The 19077-nt window shown below is 42.9% G+C and overlaps 1 protein-coding gene across 1 annotated transcript in view; it reads left to right on the top strand.

Annotated features, from left to right (window-relative positions):
• The first annotated feature begins 2268 nt into the window (after window positions 1–2268).
• EXOC2 (exocyst complex component 2) overlaps window positions 2269–19077 on the top strand; it is a 285694-nt gene continuing 268885 nt past the window's right edge. The window contains exon 1 of the mRNA XM_019629429.1: window positions 2269–2365. The gene's annotated coding sequence lies outside the window, so the exon portion shown is untranslated. The remainder of the gene's footprint in view (window positions 2366–19077) is intronic.

The following is a 19077-nucleotide window of genomic DNA, read 5'->3' as shown; positions in this document are numbered from 1 at the left end:
ATTTTTTGTTGCCTGTATGAGTAGTACAAATGAAGAGAGGCCTTTAGATTTAGTGGAACTTTGTGTCCACTGGCAGAGTGTCCTCTCCTGCTAGAGGAGCCAGGACTCTATCAGGGATGCAGCACTATACACTGGTGTTAAGTTGAAAATATGTATTGCATTCCATAGCATAGCATCCCAACCCTGCAAAATGCTATCCCCAAGCCAGAGCCTTAGCTGTGCCTTCAGAAGCCATTCTAATGTTCCATCAGGATGGCAGCTTCCGGGTTTGTGATGTGCGGCAGAATCAGTGATCTTGTGGTATTGCTCCCTTTGTCATACCTTTCTCACTCTTAAGGGGTCCCTGATCACAGGTGATATTATGGGAAATCCCATGATGATAAATCAGACACTATGTGAGCTATTCAATAGCGATGCTTGCCAGGACCTGCAGGCAGGGAAGACAAACCCAAACCCAGGATGTGTATCTGGGTCTGAGGAAACCAAGTTGCCACCAAATGGCTGCCTGGTTTCTTCGAGGGAAATACAACGCACATTGGCCACTGTGGCTGAAGTGGGTGGTCGCACTGTCTAGATCACCTTGTTAACAGGGGTCCGTGCAGCTCCATCCCTGCCACTATGACTTCTCCATTCATAGGCCCATTGTAAAACACTGAAGTGACCCAGGACAGAGGCTGGTCAAATCATCTTGGGTACAGGGGCCCCTTGCTGTGGATGCTCTCTGATGGGCATTCATGTGACACATACAGATTGGGCAACCACAAAGTTTCTGTGAGGTGCACATGTGAGTTCTTGGGGTAAGGTGGCAAGGCCTACCATGCTGTGCCTCTGCCCATGGTTATGCTCCTCTCTCTTCAGCTGTAACCAGCCACGCCAATAGGTCTCCTACCTTTGGGAACTTCTAGACTGGAAGAAGATGGCATACTCTGGGTCACATATAGTCCCAATGGCAGGCCAGCTCTCCCAAGAACTATGCCCCCATGCTCAGCTCCACTCCAATGGCAGCAAGCACAGCCCCCAGTATGCTTCAGGTCAGCAAGTACCAACCAGGCTCACAGCCAGTTGGTGAATCCCTTCCAAGCCTCGAAAGAGTATCTGAGCCCAACTGTGTGGGGCTCTCTTTACAATGTGGAGTGACTTTAGGGTGACCATGTATCATCCAAACAGGGGACGCTTTCGACAGGAAAAGGGGCACTCTTTATTATTAAGCCAGGATACCAGACAAGACCCAGTTATCTCACTGGGGTCACTCTAGTTAACTGCCACCTTTTCCAGTCTAAGTGGCCAATTCCAGGACAACCAGAAAAATCCCTCTAAAAACCCTGTCAGATAAGCTTAAACTCTATTGTCCTCCATAATGCCATTTCTTTGCATAGACTCTCAACTCCTTTGCTTCCTGCTCCTTATGCTTTGTAAAACTCCAACCTTGGTTACACTAAATTTCAACTACTTACCTACACCAGAGCAGCCAAAAATGGACAAGCATCATGAGTTAGGACAGCACATCCCAAGAAGGCTTTCAGTCCTGTCTGGAAATCTTACTACGTTTTCTTAGTATTATGCTTCACAATATTCAAGACTAAGATTTCACTCTTTCTCCTCAAACCTTCCTTGTCCCTCATCCTCCATGCTCACGGATGACCCTGCTGCTTCTTTTGCTAATAAAACAGAAGCAACCAGAAGAGTATTTTCGCATTTTCTCATCACCACTTTCTCCCATTCTCACCATGATCTCTTCAGTGCAGGCCACGGTAATTTCTTGCCTAGACTGCTGCAGTCACTCAGTAACATTCCTTTTCCTCTTGCCATGGTACGGTTTACCCTCAGCCCAGGGAAATCCTGAAGGGAAGTGACTGCTTTTGTATATCCAGGGCTCCTGCACAGCACCTAGGCCATGGAGGTGTTCAGTGAGTTTGTTGAATTTAAACATTCAACCCGCAGGGTTTCCAGTCTGTGGACCGGCTTTCTCTTCCGTAATTTCCATGGTCCTGTGGCTTTTGTGTGTCACTTAGCCTCTCAGGGCCTGGGGTGAAGTCACAGCGTCCTGATCCAGTGCAGAGCCCACCACAAACGCCCAGAAAGAGGGTCATCCTCCGCCTCCTGGAGGGTATCGGAGGGCACAGGTACCAACCGCGCGCCCCGCAAGTGTGCATTCAGCTCGCCTACCTCCCCCTACCACCCGCTCCTCCCTAGAGGTCGGCTCATCGAAAACTCGGCGCTCGACTACCCGGCGGATCGACGCCGTCGGCGCTCTCTGCGGGCGGAAGTGGCGGGCCGCGTTGGTGGGGCCCGGGCCTGAGAGCTCTTCGCGAGAGCTGCAGGGTCCTTGTCGGAGCGGTTCGAGGGGGCGGCAGGCAGGCTGGAGGTATGTGGTCCTGGAGGTCCTGGCTGGGGGCCAGCCTGGGGAGGCACGGACGGGCAGGGTGGCGGACCTCGCTCCTGGAGAGGCGGGCGGGAGTGGCGGTCGGCCAGCGCCCGTGGTCAGCCCCCTGTCCCGCTCTCCAGTCCCTGGCCGTGCGGAGGAGGGAGCCGCGCGGTCCTGCCCCCACCTCGCGCTCCTCTTCGGCTCCCCAGTCCCTGACCGTGTGGGGGAGGGAGCCGCACTGTCGCGTCCACGGTCCGCGCCCGTCGCGGGGCCCTGGCCTCCGGAACGTTGACCCCGGTTGGCCTCACCTACTGCCTTGCGCCACTGCATCGTTGTCACTGAGTTAGGTTTGAGAATTTATTTGTAGAGCGAATGTGAGGCACGTTTTGCTTAGGTTTACATCAGTTTAGAGCAATACCGAGCATTTCCTAGGTGTCTGTCACTGTTCTCTAAGCCTTTAACACCCACTGACTGGTTTCATTCCATTAGCGGTAGGTGCTGTTGTAGTGTACCCATTTTCCAGATGGGGAAAACAAGGTCGGAGTGGTTAGGTAACTAGCCCGCAGTATAGTTATTCAGTGCCTGCACAACCAACCACTGTGCTGTCTTCTTTAAGCCTGGTGGTGCTTCACTTGGTGTCCCAAGATTTAGTAAACAGACAAATTTTTAACTCCAATAAGCAGTTCTTGAAAGAGCTTGTCTTAAAATGGAAATAAGCTATTTTTAGTTGCTAAAGGTTAATCGTACTAATAGGTATGAAAAATTTTTTTTCATTGTTTTTATGAATCTGAGTAAACTTACAAGGAAAACTTTTTTAAAAACGCTTTGAAAATCAGCAACACCTTAATGAAATCATTTGGGTGCACTATATTGGAACGCTAGTGTTAACTGAGGTGAACGTGGATCCGTGTCCTAATGAGTAATAATACTTTCTTTATGTTAGGCCAGGCTCTGTAACCTACTCTAATGACAAAGGAACTGAAATCCAAAAGCTTCCCAAGGATCATATGTGTGTTGAAAGTTGACTCAAAGGGTGGTAATAGAAAGAGGATGATATGTGCCTAGTGCTTAAATGTTCTCTTCTGTTTAAGTAGAAACTTATTAATTTTAAGCAGAGAAGCAGAGGATCCTCCATTGTAACTTGAACAACTATTGGAAGTTTCAGAAAATAATTTTTCTTTGTCAGTTACCTCTCAAAAAGATGATTATTAACCTGCTAAGTTAAATTTTCATTCCACAAACATTTGAGAGCCTGTTGTATATGAATCTTATGGGAAATGAAATTGGTGCTCAAAAAATTTTGCAAAGGCAGCTTTCTAATAAAGGACCTTGGACAATTTCTAGTGTCATCCAGTAGCAGGATTAGGCATATAAGAAATGCTAATTGCACAGTTAATCTCTCAGTCTCATACTTTTTCACCCATTCTCCAGTTTACTTATCATCTAGCCAGGATTCCTGGTGCAGCACCTACCACATAGTAGGAGCTTAAATGTTTATTGAATGGATGAGTTTCAGGCCAGTGTTGAGTAGAGAGGATTTTGAAATTGACTGGAATAGGAAATAACATTGATCACACTGCTAAGCAGGATGCTGGAAGTGTTGATTGTTCTCAGACCCTGGGGAATGCTCTTGGATCCCTGGAGTGCCTGGTGAAATCGAATGGTGGTAGTTTTCAGTTATAATCACATGATGCAGTGTATGTTTATGTTAATTTAAAATAATTATTATTGATAAAAACACAAACTTAAATGAATTGTAGAAAAAGGATGAATCTTAAAGCTGTGGACATACTCTTATGGCATCCTAGAACTGCAGTTTGAAAATTAGTCAAAAGGTATTTGGCTTAGTAGCCAAAGCAACCATTTCCTGGTCCATGCACTACCACCCACCTGCTTTGTAGCCTGGGCTGAGTTACTTAGCCTCTTGGGCTTCAGTTTTCTTTTCGCTGTAGTCAGAGAATACACAAAACTAGATTATTTCTAAGTGTTCTGCCTGTTTTGAAAATTTCCAATTCAGTGAATCCTGTAATCACTTAGCACTTGTCTTATCCTCGTCTTGTCTTAGGGGCTATAGCTATGACTGACATTTACATATCTGTCAAAAGACTAAGCTCTTGCTGGACAGGGATTAGTTTCAGTCATTTTTGTATCTCCCAATTTTAGTATACAGCCTGACACACACATTAGAAATAAAATAATGTTAGCCTACATTCAGAAGGGGCATTTTTGCTCTCTCAAAGAATGGCTAAGAACTAAACTGTAGTACTGAGTGTAAGTACAGCAGGGATTCAGAGAAGGGAAGCATGTATTGGGGTAGAGTAATTGGGAGGCTTCATTGAGGTCAGCCCTTGATGTTGCCCTTCAGAGGGAAGGCAGGTGAACATCTATCTAGGCAGCATACCAGGAACAAAGCCCCACTGGCTGGTGAATGAGTGCATTTTGGATTACGGGGTGCCTTGAAGGTCAGGCACAGGAATTTGAAACTGATTTATTAGGTACCCCTTCCCCCTTTTTTCCTGGAAAATTGTATTAGGTTTGCTAAAAAAACTTCATGAACATTCTTTAACTTTTTACTGGGGTAGGCCAGTAAAAAGGTTTGCTTTATTTATGGTTTTGGTTTCAGTAATTCCTTCTACGTACTATTTCCCACTTACAGTAACTCTTGGTGCCAAGAATGGAAAGAACAGTGGACACCGGGACTTGGGAAATCTGGGTTTTAGGTCATCGGAATGGAAACTGTCCCAAGGTGGAGCCAAGCAGGCCCCTGGAATGTTACCTGACACTGAGTTAGCCTTGGCTATCACTATGCAGCACTGCATGCTTCTGCCTCTGCTGCTTGCCAGCTCTGCTGCGTTGGCAAGTTTGGCCCTTAGTTTCATCTGTAAGCTTTGATGAAATTTTTAAGGCCTTTTCCACTTATAAGGTTCTGTGATTTGGGGGGGTATGTGATTTTAACTTTTATTGTATTATAATTTTATTGAAAGGCACAACAAGACAAAAAGCCAGGAATATTTGGTTTTAGTTTAATTTTAATGAAAGCCCCATGTGAATGACATTATGTGTATCTGGATAAATCAGGGTCTCATCAGGAATTAGAATTCATGCCGGATGGTTCAAAGAAAGAGATTTTAATAAAGGAACTAGACTACTTGCAGAGGTGTGGGCAGCATGAGAGGACAAATGGGATGGCGAGGCCCAAAGAGAAACCAACAACAACCAGAAGGGATAAAAGGAGAAGGTAGAGCCTGCTGAGAGCAGGAGCCATAGACAACATACAGTCCGGCCATTGCTAGAGATGGGTGCTTGGGGGTGGGGGAGCAGGACTGACATGCCCCAATCTGAAACGGGTCCCCTTCTGACACCCAAAGCTCAAACCTGCCATTCTGTGCTTATAGTTTTTCATCTTTCTAACCCTTACTCTGTTACCTCAGTTACTCCTGGTCTTTGGTCACTCATACCAGTATGCTCAGTTGTACCATTATCCTTCTGTAGCCTTTTGCTGGCAGATTCTCAGCCCTGGACCATGTCAGTTCTTTACCTTCTTGAATGTTTGAACTGAGTTGCTGACACCAGCTGGGGAAAATACTAGCATCTAGCTGTGCACTCCTGTAAATTCATGGTCACCTGTTTCAACTGGTCATCAAAGAATTTCCTAGAGTTTTCCTCGTCAGCACTTGATTCTGTTCTTTGCAGAATCTATTTGAAGTATTCTCTACTCTTCTCAACCCCCTTATCCTTTTGTCTAATCTATACTCTTGCTACCAGCATTGGGGTTATTGAGTTTCCTAGGATAGAAATTGAGAGGAAACCCCAGAACAATTTTCAGACAGGTCTTATTAAGCTTTATGCTTGCGCACAAGGGAGGCAACACAAAGGAAAGGAGGGTTCTCCGAACTGATTCATGGGCTGGCTCTGCTTGGCTGCTTTTATAAGCTGGGGACACCTTTATCCGTAAAGTGGCAGACTATTTGAAACTGGTACCATTGCCTGGTAACCATGTTCTGAGCCTGCACTGTGGTGCAAGATGGTGGACTGCTCATTGTTGCCATCCCAGAAAGGTCGTAAAGCAGTCAAACCTTGATTAGCTGTGCATGCGGAATAGTGATTTCACATCTGTATGAAAGTAAACAGAAGGGAGATCATAATCTGTTGTGTCTGCAATTTTGAGTAAGGGGTATTGGGGTGGTGGCACTTATTGCGCCTTCCTCCTGGCCATCCGGCATTGTTTGTGCCAGGCCCAAGTTCCTATGCTGTCTTACTCTTAGATAATCTTGCCATCCACTTCAGAACTAATAGAGCTATGAGAGAAGAATCCCATGCTCTTTTTTTTTTTTTTTTCAAAAAAACGTTTCTTCTTCCCCAGGTACACTGAAAGAAATTGTATTTACACTAAGACAGATCTCTGTACCTGGGCTCTGTATCCCATCCACTCCTGCCTTTGGGAGTGCTCCACTCAGTTGTTCATCTCTTGCCAAAGGCTCCTTCCCGTCAGCCTTTCAGCATTCTTAGACACAGACAACAATAAAGCAAAACAGAAAAACATCAACAGTATAAAAGTAGCATCTTCCTCTGATTTCACATTCCTCTTTAAAATTCATCTCTCTTCTTCCCTTCCCAGCCACATTTCTTAAGTAGTTCTTTGTACTCAACTTTTCACTCATCCCACTGCTGTTTGGTTTTGGTATTCATCACACTACTGAAAGCCAAGGTCATCTGTGACCTCTTTGTTACAAAATCTTGTTCCTATCATTTTCCTAGCGTAGTGCCTGAGACATTACAAATGCTTAATAAATATTTGCTTTGACTGAACAATCGGAAGGTACTTTCTTGTTCCAAATCCTAGTTTATCTTTATCTCTGTATTTCTGAAGGATAGGAATCTAACACTCATCTTTTGAAGTGCTGGTGACCAATTTCTATGTATATCCCCAATCTTCGTGATGCACTAAACGAAGATAGAAATAAATTTTAGTTGATAATGACTTCTTCAATATTGTTCAGGTTATCTATCTTTCTGGGCAAAGAAAACAAAACACCTGGACATGTTTTTTTCCGGAAAAACTATGTTTCAAGAAATTATGTTTTGTCTACCCAGTGTAGATCTAATAAAGGGGGAGTGATGGGGCATAGGCACAATTGGCAATATATTGATGAGTGAATAGTGTTATGCTTTTACATGAAACTGTTCTTCCATTGTGTATCTTCTTTGACGTTTTTGTTTTTTTTCTCTTTAGGGGAGTGGTGGTGGAGGGGGAATGGATTTGCGCTGGCCTGTTTCATTTTTGATATGTCATCAGTGATAGTTGAATGAGTTAGAGGACCAGCCACCTTTAGACTTACAGCTTTTGGCTGTGAAATGTAGTGAAGATAATTGCCCTCTAGGAAGAGACTTAGCCTGCTGAGGCAGAAGATTTCTATGGTTCCTGGGATATAAAAGAGACTTTTTACTAACATTTCTAATTAGGGTGGAATCCAGAGCTTGTTTTGAGAGACTAGCTGGGTAATCAAATATTTTGTAACAGATCAGTTATGTGGGAGCTCTGGAGAGCCACATTGTCAGGCTTTCCCCCTGTGTACTGCCTTACTTTCTGTACTCCTTTCCGGTTACCTCTTGTACATTCTCTTTTCTTTAATCCCTTACCTCCAACCATGGCAGCAGGAGTGAAGGTTTTTTCCCCAACCAACAACAACAACAACAAAAAAAAATTGAGTGCCATTTATCAGTTATATTTTTTAAGTCATTAAATTTTTTTCAAATGAATTAAAACATAAATACTTATGCTTCTATTTAATAGTATATTTCCATTCTATTTTGTTTGTAGGAGTAATGAAGGAAAGAGGTATAATGAAGGAAAACGGGGTGCTTTATCTCTTGTCTGTTCAGTGCTTCCTTTCTGCAGATGTCCCCCGAGACCCACTGCGTCTTCTTAGTACAGATTTGTACCCCATGGATTCTTTCAGATTGGTTCATGATTATATTTTTGTTAATCATGATTTTGAGATGAAGCTGGAGAGAGATGATTAATTTAGAAAACTGGACTGAGGAGTTCATGACCCTGTCTCCATGACTTGTCCCACCCTGTGCTGTTAGATGGTAAATTGTGTGGCAGAGTTGATATAACTTGACCTTGACCCTGTTCAGGAATAGTTGAGTCTGAGTTTATAGAAAACTGAAGGAAGCAAATTACCATTCTTTAAGACCCGTTTCCCAGTACCTCTGGGAAATTCCTCATGGGCTGACGCAGCCTAGCCCCAACAGGCATATATATCCTGGGATAGGTTGAACATGACTCAAGGAAGATGTGGTGAATTCTGTAATTTGGTTATGTTGCTGGGTGGCCCTGAGAGTTTAGTTGAGTTTAATTTTTTTGTTGAAACTCACTAGGGAGCTCTGCAACTAGATTTTTCTGAGGTCTTTGGATCCAAGATGGCTCTGGACTGGCTAAGTCTACCTGGTGCTTGTCAAACGTTAATGTGCACAGTGGCTCAGATGTAGATGCTCAGTGGGGTTGGGCTGGGATTTGCTCTACCGTGATGCAAGTTGGAGTAGCATAGGGAGGGGTGGGGTTTGAGAGATTTTAAATGATTATTTTTGGGGCGTTTTTACTTTTACTTTTCTATGGCCTGATCTAAGAAAACAGTGCTTTAACACCAGGAGGCTTTGCTTGGCCTATTTGGTTAAGGTTCTTCAAGCCTTCAGTGAGTCAGAACTTCTGTATTTCCAGCTCCTGTCCTTATCCCTTTAGCTGAGCCAAGCCTCTCTCTGAGGACCTGGCGGGGTATTGTTACTGGAGAACGGGCCCTTCTCTGCACGATGCCTGGGCTTGGTTTCCACACTGGGGGTTGAACCAGGGCCTCAAGCAAAACTGGGAATCCTAACCGCTCTTGCTTGGCTCTCACACCAGGGGTCGAACCTGGGGGAGTCCGGGCTAGATTCCTTCACCGGAGGTTGAACCGGGCATCGAGGAAAAAGGGGATTTTTAGCCACTTCGGCTGCTGGGGGATGGGCCCTCCTCAGCGCTGTGTCCAGGTTCTTGGTGTCTATAGCAAAGAATTGAATGAGATACAGAGGTAAAGTGGTGAAAAAGAAGTTTATTAGAAGAAAAAGTACAATTCAAAGAGGTAAAAGTGGGCCCGAGCAGAAGGCAGTGGCTCAAGGGTCATCATTAGAAGAGAAAGTACACTCCAGAGGGTTAGAAGTGGGCCTGAGCAAAAGCATTACTCAAAAAGGCCATGGCTCAAAGGCTCAAAGGCTTAAAGGCTCAAAGGCCCAAAGGGCCAAGGGCAAGGGCAAGGGCCCTGACTGGTGAGGACTTGGAGTTTTTATATATTTTTTCTCTAGTGTGGGCTGTTCCTCTCTGGGTGTGGGACCACTTGATTGATACCTGTAATTAACAAGAGGCTATTACCTCATCTCTTTAGACTGTGCATGTTCCTTCCCAGAATTCAGTTGGTCATGATAATATTAATGAACTTCCGGGCATGTGTATGACATTATAATGATGGTATAATGAGGCCCAGGTGAAGTGAAGGTTGTTGTGGCCTTTACTGTGCAGGTGTGAGTGACTGGTCTAATGTAGTCAGCTATTTTGTACCCATTTGTTTGCTCATAGGGGTAGATAATTACAATGGAAAGGGGAAGTTTTGGGTGGAGAGGGGAGGTCTTTTGGGTGGTCACATTCTGTGGGTTGTGTTGGACGTGCAGGAGTGCAGAGACCCAATGCCTGTCTCTAACTGCCTGCCTTGTTTTCCCCTTGAGAGACATGATCCCCATAAAATCTCTATGGGGAGTTGAGGGACAGGAGGTCTTTTCTTCTGTATCTGCTTCCTGCTAGGCAGGGTTATAGAGTTGTCCCTACCTTACTGGGGGACTCACGGAACTCTTGCCCTATCTGATCCTAGATGAGAGGAAGGGGTCTTGGAATCTGCCTGAAGACCGTGTTGGCTTCTTTGGTTGGGACTGTTAATCTTGCTGGGGTATCACCTGTACCCTCAAGGCCCCGAATGAGGAAAAAATGGATTTTTATTAATAAATTTAAAAGTGTTGGCTTAAAGAGCAGAGCTTAGAGCTATTGATGCAGGGTGGCTACGTGATGGAAAATCCGTCAGTTCTTATGGAGCCTGTGGCCATTCAACAGGTCACTCAGGTGGTGTCAGTTGTCCAGGAGCTGGGCCCAGAACGGGTTGGAAAGAACATTAGGCTTCAATGATTACAATCAACAAGTATAAATAACAAATTTCAGGATAATTATCTAAAGCAGGGGGTAAAAACACTTATGATTCACGCTAAAAACAATCTGTTGCCTAAGAGTAAGAAACCGATTTAAAAAATAATTAAGAAATGGGGATAGGAGCTAAGAAACTGGGGAAAAGGAAACTTAAGGAAAAGGAAACAAAATGTCTATAGGAAAGAAAGTTTTGCAGTGGGGGAGGCTACTCGCTTGGCCTGCATCAGTAAGACACCTGCTCGCTTGTTCTGTTCAGATTTCTATTCTGCTATTTAAATCAGCAAAATTCTTCTTTACTGAATAGTAAAACACTTGGATTAATCATTCTAAAGCTACTTTTGTGGTTACATTTTTGTGTGTTTTTTTTCTTAATATTAATGCTCCTAGTTATTTTTCATATGAATTTTTAGTCTGAAATTATATAAAAAAATAACTTGCTGTCTTTTATTCTACCAACAAATATTTTGGAAAATTAAAGATTGTGCCACAGTGAAATATGGGAAAATTATAAAATTAAAATTTTCTGACCTCTTTTGAAGAAATAAATGCTTTGAATGCATCCTGTGCGCGTCATTAAAGGAAAAGAGGCAAACAGGTTAAAACCAATATAATACAAATTTACAAGAAAATGCATTTATTTAAGTATATGTTATAATTTATAAGAAAATGTGGCCTTCGTCTTTATTTTAATGAAATGCTTTTATAATGGTAATTTTCTTTTTTTTGGACCTGTGATGGATAGGAGGTTAATTGATGTTAACTGGACTCTTTGTTACTCCATCATCAACTACTCTATTGATATGGGGAGTACAGGTCAAGGCTACTGAGGCCACAGCCAGATTGTTTTTTCTGGGAGGTTTTTCCCTTTCTCCAAACCACACATCGTTCTCTCCCCTCCCCCACTTCCCTGCCCCTTTTTTCTCTCTCCTAGCCACCTCCCCCAGCCCTCTGCCCTCTGTCCTCCTCCTCCCTCTCTCTCTGTCGGCTGCCGAGTGACAGCTTGTAGATGTTGCGTGAGAGGAGTTCAGATGGCGCTGTGTGGTCTGAGTGTGTGGTCTCCATTCAGCCCAGAGGCAGCTAACAGGGTGGATGAGAGAGAGCAAGACTGTTTACTTTAATTTATTTCGGATGCCGGAATTGTGCCCAGAGTTTCTCCTAAGCCTGATTCCATAGCTAGCAGCGTCAATCCCTTACAGCTGTGGTGCAGTCTCAGCTCTACACCCGGGCTGTCCCAGCAGGCCCTTTACACAGCATCTGCCTGTTGAAATCCCCCTCGGCTCAGAAATGTTAATGACACTGCTGAGTGCTGTGATTATTTTGCTTTCACTATGTCAAGATATATGGCCTTGAAGAAGTTTCTTTTGAGGTAGAGCTAGAGAAGTAAAGCAGAAAATTTAAGATAAGTGACAAAGCTGATGTATTTTTAGAAATTGGGAACGCTATTATACAAAATTTGGGTCAAATTAACCCAATTCTGCTCATGTAAAAGAATCTGGGAGTTACATGACATACTGTCATGTTTAACAGTTTTAATAAAATTAAACCATTTAAGCTGACAGTTAATTCCACGACCTTTTTTGGGACTCGACATTGATTTTGACATGCTTGTTTACTGCAATTACTGTATTTGTCAGCAGAGCTAATTGGCTAATTTCATCATAAAGATCTGACAAGTAGAGACAAATGAAACTTTTTATGCAATAATACAAATTTAGAACAATATATTTTTTCTAATTATCTCATTATAAATGGCTTAGCAGTAGTTTCGTGATTTTGTTCCTCTCATTCTTGAGCATTCGTGTTGAGATGGTCAAGTCTTTTATTATAGGGAGCTTAAAAGTAAACATGTATAGACTCAATATCAGTTAGGATTTTGCATTGTTTAGCTGCTTCATTTCCGTCTCCCTGCAGTCCTGCTGGAATGGAGTTGCTGTTAGTGGTGCGTTGTCCAGGAGTAGAATGTCTGGGTCACTGATGTATTCCAGCGGGGTTAATGTATTTAGCTTCCTGTTACTCTACTGCTTTTCCCGCCACTTTTAAACTTGAGTTTCAGTGCAGTCATGTGCGCTTAAAATGGGAATGTGTTGTGAAATCGCATCATTTGGCGATTTCATCATTGTGTGAAAATCACAGTAGACACGTACAAGGTGCACCCCACTGCACACCAGGGCTGTGTGGTGTATAGCCTATTGCTTCTGGGCTACAAGCCTGTACAGCACGTTACTGTACTGAATACTGTAGGCAGTTGTAACACAATGGTAACAGAAAAAGTACAGTAAAAATATGGTATAAAAGTTAAATAATGGCCCACCTGTAGAGGGCATTGACCATGAATGGAGCTTACAGGACCGGAAGTTGCTCTGGATGAGGCACTGAGTGAGTGGGAGTGGATGTGAAGGCCTAGGACATGACTGTACACTACTGTAGACTTTATAAACACTGTACACTTAGGCTACACTACATTTATAAAACAACATGAGATTAAGTCAAGCACAAGAGAAAATGATGCAGTCAAGACGCGAGACATGGTTAAACAGATGTAGGAGACTGCTGCAGGCATAACATGGCATATTTTCAGCAAACTTTTTTTAATAAGTAGAAAGAGTACAGTCTAAAATAATGATAAGTATAGTATAGTAAACACATAAACCAGTAACATAGTCGTTTATTATCATTACCAACTGTTGTGTACTGTGCATAATTGCATGTTTTGTACTTTTATATGACTGACAATGCAGCAGGTCTGTTTACACCATCATCACTACAAACACATGAGTGATGCATTGTTCTATGATGTTATGACAGCTACGACATCACTAGGTGATATGAAATTTTCATTACAATCTTATGGTACCACTGTCATATATATGGTACGCTGTTGACTGAAACGTCATTGTGATGCACATGACTATAAATGAAGTCAGGTTCCATCATTGGGTGTGCATAAAGCCTTCCCCCACTCCCTCTCACCTTTGCAGTCCTGGCCGTGGTTTTCCTTAGCCTCATGTGATCTTGAATCAGAAGACTAGGAATTTAGTAGTGTCAAATGCATTTTTAAAAAATGCTATCATCCTGTATTTCCTCTTTTCTATTTTTGTTTTTTAGTTTTATGTTTGTGGTGATAATGATAATCTAATGAGCCCAATAATTCTGAAGCAAAATTAGTATATTTACAAAGTTGTGCAACCATCACCACCAATTCTGAAACATTGTTATCACTCCAAAAGGAAACTCTGAACCCACTATCAATCCTTTCCCATTCCCCCTCCTCTAGCTACCACTAACCTACTCTCTGTCTCTGTGGGCTTACCCATTTTGAACTTTTATATAAATGGAATCATACAATATGTAATCTTTTGTGTTGATTATGGCAAAATATTGGGTTGTCAGTAAGGTCATGATGTATTTTTTTCTATGTTTTTTGTTTCAAAAATGCGTCATGACTTTTCTGACAACCCAGTTTGTGCACAGTAGTAATCATTACTCTATGTCACCCTATGTTTTTACCTAGGAAGTGAGAATTTTATATATCTTGATAAATTATGGTTATAGTCAAGTCCGTTGGTTACCCAGCCTTTGCTGCAGTGGTCAGTCATGCAGGAACCTATACCCAACTGTCTTGAGTTTCACCAGTGTCATTGCTAACTTGTTTGAAATTTGATCTAGAACTCTAATCTTGATTGAACCAAATTCCTCCATTTCTACTTCTTTTGTTGGTCTGCCTCCAGGAATGAACAGCGAGCAGGGAAAAGAGCAGTATTTTATACTAGGTAACTAAAGTGGGAGTTGCCCTCAAGAACACTTGATTTTCTTGTAAAGGCAGAGAAACATTTTCTGTAGAGACACAGGACCCTGGCAACATTTAAAAAATAACATTTCCAAATGCATCTCTGTTGAACACAAGGTCATTTTTAAGGGAAAACAAAACAAAACAAAACAATCTTTGGCCTTTCCTTTTTTTAGAACTGAAAAATTGGAATCTTTTTATATGTGAGTTCTCAGTACTGTCCCACCCTTTTTGATGGGTGGAGTTTTAAAATTGAAAAATCAAACTTAAATCAGTCTTGGCTTGGTTTTTATAGAAATAAAGGGGGGTTGAAAAGTATTTTTCTAATGCCAAGCTTTATGAGGGGTAAAACTCATTTTGGTTTAAACATTTAAAATATTTTTTGGTAAAAGGGATACAATATTAAAGATCTGACTCTACACATTAGAATTTCTGATATCCAGATAATTCATTATGGAAGTTGTAATAGAATAGTAAGCTTTTCACTTCTTGGACCTTACAGGTAGAGGCCATATTTGAACTCGACCTGCTGTTACCCTTAGGCTACCCATAGAAGAGGAGTTGTGCTGCTCAGGTCTTTGTGGTTAATTTGATTCATCTCTAATTCTTTCCTGTGGCGTGAACAAATAACCTGCCTTTGTAGTTAGCCATATGTATTGGGTATTAAAGGAGCTGTCAGGTTGATTGAGTAAACTTTTAGGATGTTGTTGGAGGATTCTCATCTTCAATGTTAGTTTTTGGTAATTACTATTGTGGCACAGATATATCGGTTTAAGAAATAGGGCATGGGACAGAGTGCAGAATCAAGGAGCGGTGTCTGTCCTGCAGTAGGACAGATCAAATGGACATTCCTCTCAAACCCACATCTCAGTGGTTTCTCACAGATGTAATTCCACGTGGCCTGAGGTTTGCTGCTGTTGTCGAAGAGCCGAAAGAAGAGAGTTGCCTTTGAGCCCATGAGTTCTAAGACTTGTTCAGCCCAGCTGCCATTTTACCACGTATCTGTAGAGCTTTGTCCTGGCACTGGGGTAGGTGCTAAGAAGTACAGAAAAGAATATGATTCAGGCTTAGCCAAGACCATTGAGGACAGATCTTTATTAGGAACCTTGTTACAGTAATTATTTTTGTAAACATGGGTTTTTTTTTTTTAAAGATTTTTATTGGGGAATTGGGGGGATGGGAACAGACAAGTTGCTGTCGTTTTGTTCTTCAGTCTAGTTGTGGAGGACGTTGCTTCACTGGCCCAAGTTGGCACCATCATTGCGCTCTTTCTGGGGGAGGCAGGGCGGCTGCTGGCCGCTCACGCTGGCTGCCGGCTACACATGGTAGCTTATGGCAGTCCACTATAGCAGGGGACTGCAGCCTACGCCGTCGCTGGCAACCCACGGCAGCCCAGCTCCAGGTCGAGCTGTTGTTCAGCATCTTAGCTGTAGAGGGCAGTGCCACTGTCCCTCATATGTGGGATCCGAACCGGGGCCCTCTGGCATCCCAAGCCAGTTCTTAACCAACGCGCCACTTGGCCGGCCCTAAACATGGGGATATTAATTGTGGTAATTCTTTTCCTAAGAGACTCAATTTGCAGGAGAAATGCCAAGAGGAAACATTACGTGATCAGTGCTCCTGAGAAAGCTGTGTATTGCCTTGGGCCCCCATTCATAGGGCTGCCCCATACTGTGCTCTGGGATTGGCTTTCTTGTGCAGTGCAAGGCCTGATGACATCTCTAAGAAATTTATATGCTGCATGCTCACCATCACAGGGAAAGCAATATAAAAACGTATTTAAAAACATGATTTCCCTGACCCCTCTACTCTCTCTGGTCTCATTCTCCCAATAACATTCACCTGTGGTGTCTTATCTTTCTCAGCCTTTCTCCATATTCATATAAGCATATATATTTGTACAAAAGTAGCCCTTTCCTTTCTTCCCTTCCTTCCTTCCGAGCATTGGTTGGATCCTTATTCTAACACATCAGCTGTAACAAATGATTTTTGAGACAATATAGAAAATTGAACTTGGGCTAGATACAAAATCCATTGTAGAGATACAGACTAAAATATTTATGGATGAAATTACATGTTGGGTTTGCTTTTAAGTACTCCATCAAGAACAACATAAAGGTGCGTTGAGGGGGAGAGGTAGTTAAAACGAGACATCGTGTTGAAGCTGGATAATGGCAACATGGAGGTTCATTATGTCTCTCTTCTTTTATGTATATTGAAATTTTCCATAATAAAGTAAAAAAAATCACATGGAGAATCAAAACAGCATACAGCTAAGGCCTGGTTTTGAATCACAACTCTGCCACTGGCTGTGACTTTAGATGAGCTGTTTAATCTCTGATAATTTTACCACTATTAATAAAACCATTTAGCATTTTAGAATACTTCCAGATACCTTTTCTATACATTTTAAAATCATAATGTCTATAATATTTGTTGACTGGTGAAAAAAAGCTCTCCAAATAATCCACAAAGGAAAGGTTTATTTGGGAAAAGAAAAAGAAACAAAAATTACCACCACAGTGCGAGAATGCATACCTCCGACACGGGGCTCCAACTGGACGCCCACGTGAAGCAAAGACCCTGGTTCCAAGATGGCTAATCCTTTTTATTATGATTCCTCCCCTGGAAGTTACCTCAGAACTAAACAGGAAGTCAGGATTACAGAGTTAACAAGGGCCCCAGCTCCACCCATAGTCCTCCCAACTCTGTGGTTAAGTGTCTTTTTTTTTTTTTTAAGATTTTATTGGGGAATTGAGGAAGGGGTACAGACAAGTTGCTGTCCTTTTGTTCTTCAGTCTAGTTGTGGAGGACGTCGCTTCACTGGCCCATGTTGGCATTATCACTGCACTCTTCCTGGGTGAGGCAGTCGCTTGCTGGCTATTGGACGGTTGCTCATGGCGGCTCAGGGCAGCTCACAAAAGCGCACACCAGCTGCTGACCAGCCCCACTGCAGCCTATGCCATCGCCGGCGACTCACGGCAGGCCAGCTCAGGTCGAGCTGTTGTTCACCATCTTAGCTGTAGAGGGCGCAGTGTCACTGGCCCATGTGGGATCCGAACCCAGGCCCTGCTGCTCAGAGCTGGCATCCCAAGCCAACTCCTAACCAGCGCACCACTCAGCTGTCCAGGACTGGGTTTTTATTTGGTCTGAGCGAGAGCCTCTTTTCCTTATTAAACCAACAGTTGTTGGATTTCCAGTCACTTTTTTTTTCTCTTCAGGAGCTGATTGTTGGGCTTCTCTGGCCAGTTTTTCTAAGTTATCAACTGGAGAAGCTTCTCTCTGGACCATGACAGAAGTTTCATTATTGTTAATACCTTTAAAGGTTGCATTTTTAGCAGAAATGTCAGCCAGGTGATTTCCTTTGGCCTCCAAGGAGTCAAGTTTAGAATGTCCCGGGATCTTAACAATGGCTAAGGCATCAGGTAAAAGTATAGTATCCAATAATTTCTGTACACATGGACCATTCTTAATTTGATCTTCATTGGAGGTAGGGAAACCATGTTGTTTCCATAGCCTTCCAAAGTCATGGGCTACCCCAAAGGCATATCTGCTGTCGGTATAAATGTTGACAGCTTTACACTTTGCTACTAAAATGCAAGCTCGGGTGAGGCTATACAATTCAGCCTGCTGTGCTGAAGTCTCCAGAGATAAAGGTGCTGCCTTGATGATTTCAGAAGGAGTTACAACAGCATAACCAGCACAGTACTCACCATTTTTGTCTTTTAAGTATGAACCATTGGTAAACCATGAGAAATCAGCTTTACCCAGAGGAGTTTTCTGCAAATTTTCACGAGTCAGGAGGTGATCTGTTAATGTCAGGCAGTCATGAGGGGCTTCCGCAATCTCAGGAGGAAGAACATCCAGCATGATACTTCTCTAAAACGTCTCTGCCTAATAAATGGATAGGGGCAGAAGAACTAAGGAGAAATCGATGTTAATGTTCATCTCTTAAGGGACCCAGACAAAACGGAATAGTTTCAGATACGTAAACCTGTTTTTTTCCAAGATGATTAAGGGGAAGGACTGAAAAAAAAGGAGGAAAACCTTGTAATTCCCCAGAGCCCCGTCACTGGGAATTAGGAAGGCCTGAAAGAAAGTGGTTAGTAGGCAGAGTGTAAGTAAGCTTAAACTTATGGCAATCCCTTTTCCAATGTTCTTGCTCCTTGCAGTAGTGGCAAAAAGTTGGAGTTCTCTTGTTTCCCACAGGGCTTCTCATTTGCCACAGCTGAAAATCAGATGTCTTGGCAACCTTGCTTTTAGGTGACTTATCTAGGGTACTGGCAAGTTCATTAGCTAAATTTACCAATTCTAGGGTAAGGATAGTTCCCCATCCCATCCTGGATCTCCTAACCAGGAGGGAAAGGTTTTTATTTAGCCCATTGACAAACAAGGAATTAAAAATAACACCAGTAGAGTCAAGATCTGAAGGACTACCAGAGTTTTCCTTAAAAACCACCTGAAACCTATTATAATAGTCATGGACAGATTCGGCAGACCTTTGTGAGCAGGTGTGAATTTTGCTCCAATTGATAGACCTTGGAAAAGCTCTGGGAATTGTTCGATGCAGCTTTCGAGCAAGTTCCCTGGCTTCCTTCCAATGATTGGAGGTTTGCTTTTCTAAATCCCTTTCACGATGTTCCCATCCAGCAATTCATTCAATGTCTAGCTTGGCCTTCACCAGCCAACATATGGATC

This window comes from Hipposideros armiger, unplaced genomic scaffold, assembly GCF_001890085.2.
Source record: "Hipposideros armiger isolate ML-2016 unplaced genomic scaffold, ASM189008v1 scaffold_854, whole genome shotgun sequence".
Classification (NCBI taxonomy): Eukaryota; Metazoa; Chordata; class Mammalia; order Chiroptera; family Hipposideridae; genus Hipposideros; species Hipposideros armiger.
This window is presented reverse-complemented; position numbering and strand designations above follow the sequence as displayed.